Consider the following 8,136-nt stretch of genomic DNA (forward strand, 5'->3'; position numbering starts at 1 on the left):
GTTATGCTGAGCGAAATAAGTCAGGCAGAGAAGGACAAATACCATATGTTTGCACGTATAGGAGGATTAGGAGGAACTTGACGGAGGACCAAGGGGGAGAAGAAGGGCGGAAATGGTGGGGGAAAGGGAGAGAGGCAAACCATGAGAGACTCTTGAATGCTGACAAAAACTGAGGACTGATGGATGTGGGGGGGAGGGGGGGATGGGCATGAAGGAGGGCACTTTGGGGATGAGCACTGAGTGTTATGTAGAAACTAATTTGACAATAAACTATTTGTAAAAAAAAAAAAAAAAAAAAAACAACAACTTTGGGGTAAAGGAGAAATGACTTCCTTTGAGTTGCAGATGACCATTTGTTAAAAAAAAAAAAAAAAGGCTGAATATACTGTATTTATAGGACATTCTGGGAAGGCAAAACTATAGGAATAGAAAAAAAAATCAGTTGTCTGGAGGGTAAGTGAAAGGTATCATTGATTACCAAGGGGAATAAAAATACTTTTTGGAGTGGAGTGTGGTGGTGGCAGTTACACACTGTCACTACCTCATAACTTCTAGAGCTGAAACCTAAAACAGATGAAGTAAATTATACCTCAATAAATCTGATGTTTTTAAAAAACCTATAGTTACAGTGTCATGTCATACATTTCATTTTTCTTTTTTTTTTATGTTTAATTTTGAGAGAGAAAGAGATAGAGCATGAGCAGGGGAGGGAGACATAGAATCTGAAGCAGGCTCCAGGCTCCACAGAGGAGCTCATACTCACAAACTGTGACATCATGACCTAGAGGAAGTCAGATGCTGAACCGATTGAGCCATTCAGCTGCCCATGTCATACATTTCAATATAGGCAGAATTCCAGTCCAATAAATGTCATTATGACATCTAGTCAAATAAAACCAGGCTACATTCCCTGGAGCCAAAGACCACCTTTTCTCAACTCAGCACTGTAGTCTAAATATACATACACACTAAACTAAAAACAAAAACAACAACAACAAAATAAGGTCAGAACAGTTATAAATTATGCCATGAACACATATAAAGAGACTTACTAAAATCAACTTGATTATGGATACTCACAGCACTATTTTTTTTTTTTTTTTGGTATAATTAGGTCTCCTTCAGAGTTTATCTTGGGGATAAAATACAAGCTTCGCATAATTCCCTAAACTGCAACTAAACATCTGAAAAAACATTTTCCTGTTCCCTAATTAGGTATTTTTTTCCAAGTGTGTGTATCTCTCCCATCAACATCCATTCTTTTCTCCAAAAGGCAATGTACCTGCATGGATTTCCCTTTATTGTCTCCTCTCAATTTCCCTACCCTTTTATCTTGAAAGAGGCTTTTGTCTTTGCTTTTCTCTCTCATTCCACCACAGAACTTTATTTTTAAGTAGGCTCCACACCCAACATGGGTCTCAAACTCACAATCCCAAGATCAGGAGTCTTGTGCTTGATCACCCCCACAGCAGAACTTTAATACTTAATGTCTTCCTGCCTCCACTGATGTGTGTGTTTTTTTTCTTTTAACTTTTTTAATGTTTTATTTCTGAGAAAGACAGCTTGAGCAGGGGAGGGTCAGAAAGAGAGAGAGACAAAGAATCTGAAGCAGGCTCCAGGCTCTGAGCTAGCTGTCAGGACAGAGCCGATGTGGGACTTGAACCCACGAACCATGAGATCATCACCTGAACCAAAGTCCGACGATTAACCGACAGAGCCATCCAGGTGCCCCTCCACTGATGTTTTCCAAAGATAAACTGCCAATTTCTGGTTTTATAGGTAGGAAACTACTTTTTTAAAAATAGCCTGTTTCAATCAGGATTTCCCATTATTGCAAATTTCTTAAGTTTTTTTTTGTATTTTATTTTTGAGAAAGACACACACACACTGTGAAAGAGACAGACAAGGCAGACAAAGGGCGAGCAGGGGAGGGGCAGAGAGAGAAGGTGACACAGGATCCAAAGCAGATGCAGGCTCGAACTCAAGAACTACAAGACCTATGAGATCGTGCCCTGAGCCAAAGTTGGCACTCAACCGACTGAGCCACCCAGGCTCCCTAAATTATTACAAAATTTTTAACCAATTTTCTTAACACTGCCTATTCTATTCCTTTCTCACAGTCAAATTCCTCATCAAATCCCTACTCATTTCACAACAGGAACTAGCATTACTCTGCTACTGATTTAGAGTCACCAACTTCTCTTTCAGTCCTCTTAACCATGTCTTCCACACTACTCAAGCCACAAGTTCAAAGCTTGTGCTAACATTTTCTGAATCATCCAAATAATATAAAAGTTCTGACTATTGGCCTCCAAGTTCTTTATTGAAGATGTTTACTTATTCTCATCTCTTATTTCATCCCTGTCCTGTTTTTATCTTTTCAAATAGAACTTGCAAGTACTTCCTTAAACTTATATTTTATTTTCTCCTAAGTTTTTCCCCAAGTTCTTCCCTGTGCATTGAAATAACTCTGTCTCTGACACTTCATCACCTTCCTCCTACAGTAACAGTTTAAGTAAGATCTAAATTCTTTACTCAAGGGGCACATGGCTGGTTCAGTCCTTACAGCATGCAACTCTTGATCTCCCCACACTGGGTATAGAGATTACTTAGGAGGAAAAAAAAAAAAAAAGATAAATACTTGCTACTAAACCTTCAAATATATTAAAATCAAGAGTGTTTACAAATCCCATACAGAGCCAGCCAGTGTGGGATTTGACCCCAACATATTAGGGTTCAAAACCCAGCTCTACCATTCACAAACTGTAATTATAATCCAGCTGTTTAGTCTTCCCGATTCCAAAATTCTTCATCTGTAAAGTGAGGATAATAAACTTATCTTTTAAAAAAATCCATCTCAGGGATGACTGGGTGGCGCACTTGGTTAAGTATCCGACTCTGGCTCAGGTCATTATCTCACGGTTTGTGAGTTCAAGCCCCACATGGGGCTTGCTGCTGTCAGCACAGAACCCACTTAGCATCCTTTGTCCCCTGCTCTCTGCCCCTCCCAGCTCACTTACTTTCTCTTGCGCGCAAGTGTGCGCATGCGCTCTCTCTCGCTCTCTCAAAAATAAACAAACATTAAAAAAAGAAATTCCATTTGCTTTTGTACCTAAACAGCTAAATTAAAAATTTTAAGAAACCCAAAAAGTAGTTTAAAATTATATAAATTTGCTTTTTAACTGCCTAAAATGTCAATGTGTACTCTCCCTTTGTGTTCTGAATCTATCAGTTATAAATAACAAATTGCAGAGAAAAGGATGGATATAACATATACACAAGTGCACAAAATAAAAATATCAAAAATGTGACTCCCCCAGAGAACAGAGAAAATAGTTTCTTCTAGTCCCAACCTTAACCATATGAACCTGAAAAATACCCTATAGCAATATTATTCCAAAGTGTGATTATAATTCCCATCAAAAGATTCATATATGAACACCATCAAAATGATGAGAAATTATAAATTTCTGATAATTCATTTCTCATAGAAGTTGGTTTTCCTTTTCAAGCAGGAATCCAAGACAGAACAGAATTTTCAAACTATGTATCTGCATTGTTCAGTCTGGAAGCTACTAACTACAAGCAGCTATTGAGTGCTTGAAATGTGGCTTGTCCAAAGTGAGATGTGGTTTCATTTTTTTTTTTTTTTTTTAAGAGAGAGAAAACACAAGCTGGGGAGAGGGGCAGAGGGAGAGAGAGAGAGAGAGCCCCTGACATGGGGCTTGATCCCATAACCCTGGGATTATGACCTGAACTGAAATCAAGAGTTGGACACTCAACCAACCAAGCAATCCAGGTGTCCCAAAATGAGATGTGTTCTAAGTGTAAGATGCATAACAAATTTCAAAGACTTACAAAAAAAAAAAAAAAAAAGTAAAATATCTTATGTATGTGGCTCTCATTTAGTATTTCTACTGGAGAGTATTAATTTAGATATAAACTCTTAAATAAAAAAATAGATACCAAAAAAAAATTTTTTTTTAAATTTATTTCGAGAGAGAGAGACACAGCATGAGCAGGGGAGGGTCAGAGAGAGAGAGGGAGTCACAGACTGAAACAGGCTCCAGGTTCTGAGCTGGCAGTCAGCACAGAGCCCGAAGCGGGGCTCAAACCCACGAATCACGAGATCATGACCTAAGTGAAAGTCGGACACTCAACCGACTAAGCCACCCAGGCGCCCCCCCCCCAAATTTTTTTTTAATGGATAACAGAATAAGCAGCTTAATATCTCACTGCTTGGTAGTATCACAGCAAGGTCTAGAACCTGATCACCTTTATCCTACCCTCATTAATAGGAGAAATTCATCCTTTAAGACTCAATTTGAGTATCATCTTCCTCACATGCACTCCTTCCCCCTCTCCAGCCCATGTGACCATATTCTTTTAAAAAAATTTTTTTTAATGTTTTATTTATTTCTGAGAGAAAGAGAGAAAGAGAGACAGCGTGAGCAGGGGAGGGTCAGACAGGGAGGGAGATACAGAATCTGAAGCAGGTTCCAGGCTCTGAGCTAGCTGTCAGCACAGAGCCCTATGTGGGGCTCGAACCCACAAACCCCACAAACCACGAGATCATGAACTGAGCCAAAGTCGAAGGCTCAACCGACTGAGCCACCCAGGTGCCCGACCATATTCTTTTTAGTACTTTGGATCTACTAATGCCCCTATAACCATACGGTTATTATCTCTTGTGTCTCATTTTTTTCTATCCCTCCAACCACTGCAGTGCCAGGCATCCTTGCAGGCCCTATGAAAACAAAGTCTTTCAGAAAGTTAATTTTTAGCCCTACTCAAATACAACAAATCAAATCACATACTATGTAAATGAACAGTACTAAAACATTCACCTTTATCATTTACCTGTCTTAATTTCTTCTTGGAATATGGAAAATATAATAAAATAGCTCATTTATGTTATCAAAATGAGTAACAAGTTACAAAGCATTTAAATAAGCGCTTTGCCCTGCTGCTCTGAATTTGGTCTGATGCTCTGATAAGATCTCTGAGCTCTTGGGAAATTCAACACTCTTGTTAGGTAGAAGTTCAGTTACTGAATGTGCTTACAAGTGCAAAATGTGCCAGATAAAAGAAAGATTCCTGGACATGGAACTTATGTACAATCTTCAGCCAAAAATTTTAGGGGTGCCTGGGTGGCCCAGTTGGTTAAGTCCAACTTCAGCTCAGGTCATGACCTCACGTTTCGTGGGTTCAAGCTCCACCTCAAGCTGTGTGCTGAGAGTTCAGTGCCTAGAGGCGGCCTTGGGTTCTGTGTTTCCCTCTCGCTCTCTGCCCCTCCCCCACTCTCACTGTGTGTGTGTGTGTGTGTGTGTGTGTGTGTGTGTGTCTCAAAAATAAATATTAAAAAAAATTTTAGAACCATTCATGGCAGGAGGCAGAAGCAAAGAATCAGATGCTTAATGGGCTCTGTGCTGTCAGCACAGAGCCCGCTTCAGATCCTGTCTCCCTCTCTCTGCCCCTCACCCAATTGCGCATGCAGCTCTCTCTCAAAAATAAAGAGACATTAAAAAAAATTTTTTAAAGAGTCAGATGCCTAATATACAGCTAATTGCCTAAAATTATAGTCTCTAATTCCTAAATGCAAACATGCCAACTTTTATGTTCCATTTAACAGAAAAAGTTGTGAAACGTATGGATGAAAACAGTAAAATACAGCTCTTGCCAAGAAAAACTGCAAGCAACATGCAACAAAACAGATTTTCATAATATGCTTGGTATCTATATAAAGTCACTTTTGAATTAAGTTTGAGTTAAATAATAAAATCTCTCTATTCTCAGTCATAATGCTTTTCAGTACTCAAAACCAGTCTTAATGTTAAACAAGCAATTATCTTCTACTGTATAGACCTCAACTGGAGCACTTCAGTCTAATAAGAGCACTAACACCAAGTATAGCAGAATATGCTAAAAGAAGTCTACTGTGGAGACTTAATCACAAGCCAAGGAGGCAAAGGTACAGTCTCTCCTAGAACTGGTGTTCCTAGACCTCCAAACTGGCTTTCCCCTTATACTAGGTCTTCACCACTCTTCTAATAGCTTTTTTTCTACATCTCTTCTAATCTCTGGCTTTGATATTCCAACACAGTAAACATTTTTCCCAACAGAGCTTCTGATACCCACCTGAAACGATTTTAGAGTACCTCTTTAATAGTTAATCCCGTTCAGAGACGACAACCTCCTTCCTGTCAATTCAACACCCATCGTTCAAAATAAAAATATAATCACAACCTCAACTTCTATCAGGCTGATGAACAGAAGGGAAAGAACTACCACAAGCTCGCTTTCATGTTATCCCCAGCCTTTCCTCCTCACTTAATTTTCTTCCTCATTTCCGTCCTCAATCCCTGCTCCCCCAGAAAAACTTTCCACAGCTGGAGAATCTCTTTTTTAAAGCCAAACCATTTAGTGAGGAAAATAAGTATGTGCTTTTCTCCCCCCCGCCGCACCAACAATGTATTGTTCCTCCGTCACTCAAGAAGAGTTAAGCAAATATTTTTTAATCTGACCGCACTCCCAGAAAGATGATGCGCTAAATACATACTGAAATAATACTGTTTTCCCGAAGCAAGTGAATTCGCGGGAAAAAGGGAAATGGGGAGAGGAAATAAAATCATTACCCCATAAACTGGAGATGGGACAAGGAGGTGAAGGTGCGGGGGTGGGAGGGGGGTGGTGGAGGAGAGCGACACAGAACTGAGAAGTGCAACACACTTCGCGGGAATCTAACAATTCAACAAGAAAACAGGACCGGCCACTTCGGCTCCTGCCGGGTCGCGGAGGACAAGAGGATGGTCTCCCCTCCCCCTTGGGAGAAAACTAACTTCCAGGCGCACTACCTCCCAGCCCCCGCCAAGAGGGGCCTAATGGGGGCGCGGGCCCCTCCGCACCTTCGGCGGGACAGTCAGCAACGGCCTAGGTGGAAGCAAGGCCCGGGGGAGGTGAGTCTGTCTAGGGCAACGCCAAGAGTACCAGATGGAGGGTCAAAGGCGGGCACCCGGGGACGGGGGGCCGCGGCAAGAGACCCTCCCTTCCTGGGCTCCCCGGAGCCTCTTGCTGCCCTTGGATAGCAGGGTCCCAGGTACCGGCCCCCGCCACACCTACCGCTCCTTACCTCACGCCGCCCTAGCCTCTGACTCCACCACAACCCGAGCCGCCGGAGCAGCCACGGTCCGAGCCATTTCCCTCCCAGCCGCCTCCGCCGCCGCCAAGAGCCTCGGCTGACTCCGCGGCCAGCCAAGCACAGCACGTCACTTCCGATCAGGGAAGCACCGCCTTCCGCGCCCAGGCTTCTGGTGGATTGGCTGGTGCCGACGGCCTACCTGAGGTTATGGGCGGGGCTTGGGCGCGTCCCGCGAGGCTAGAGCTCTGGGTGTCGCGGCCAGGCTGCGGCTTTCCCGGGGAAATGCCAAGCGGTGCTCTGGGTATCTCTCCTTGCAGCACCAGACTGAGGACCGGGGTGCCTCCGGGAACCCCAGCCGGCCGCCTCTACGGCCGGGTACCCGCCAACCACCAAAGTACTCTATTTCCTTGCCCTCTCCAAGGACTCTGCAGTCTCCTCCAACCTGGCTGTGGATCCTAGATTCGTGGTTTTGGCCCCAGGCCGCCGTGAGATTAGTTTGTGACTGGAAGACTGAAAGGAACAGGCAAGATACAAAGTCATGCACTCCAAGCAGTATTTACCGACTCCTCACGATGGATCAGGTGCTGTGGGGCGTGTAATTTAGTAGTCCATCACGTGGATTGTGTAAAGCTCTTTCACATCAGTGTCTCATTTAATCAGCAGCCAGGTAAGGAAGATAGCCCAATGATAACTCACAGCCAGACGGCTCTTCACTACATTACAAAATATCTTTACATGCAATCTCCATAATAATATCTGCCTCGTGAGAATTGAATGAGATTATGCTTGTGAAGTTGAGCCCTCAAATGTCCGATTTAAAAATTATATAACCACGTCCAGCAGATAAGAAAATTGTCCACATTTACGTCTGGTGAAGCTAGGAGCAGGATTCAAACTCAGTTCTGACTGCAGTCTGTAGCATTTTACAACAGATTGTCCCTTAAACGGTAAGAGAAAGGGGTTTGCTCCTTCCAAAGACTTAAAATCTAATGTTGTTG

General features: G+C 42.6%; 1 protein-coding gene across 2 annotated transcripts in view; it reads right to left on the minus strand.

Moving 5' to 3' along the window:
• The window catches only part of PIK3C2A (phosphatidylinositol-4-phosphate 3-kinase catalytic subunit type 2 alpha), a 113,804-nt gene extending 106,601 nt beyond the window's left edge, over positions 1 to 7,203 (minus strand). For both annotated transcript variants that reach the window (XM_039236733.1, XM_039236734.1), the window contains exon 1: positions 7,130 to 7,203. The gene's annotated coding sequence lies outside the window, so the exon portion shown is untranslated. The remainder of the gene's footprint in view (positions 1 to 7,129) is intronic.
• Between the last annotated feature and the right edge of the window lie 933 nt (positions 7,204 to 8,136).

Source organism: Hyaena hyaena, unplaced genomic scaffold, assembly GCF_003009895.1.
Source record: "Hyaena hyaena isolate Hyena2069 unplaced genomic scaffold, ASM300989v1 scaffold_116, whole genome shotgun sequence".
Classification (NCBI taxonomy): domain Eukaryota; kingdom Metazoa; phylum Chordata; class Mammalia; order Carnivora; family Hyaenidae; genus Hyaena; species Hyaena hyaena.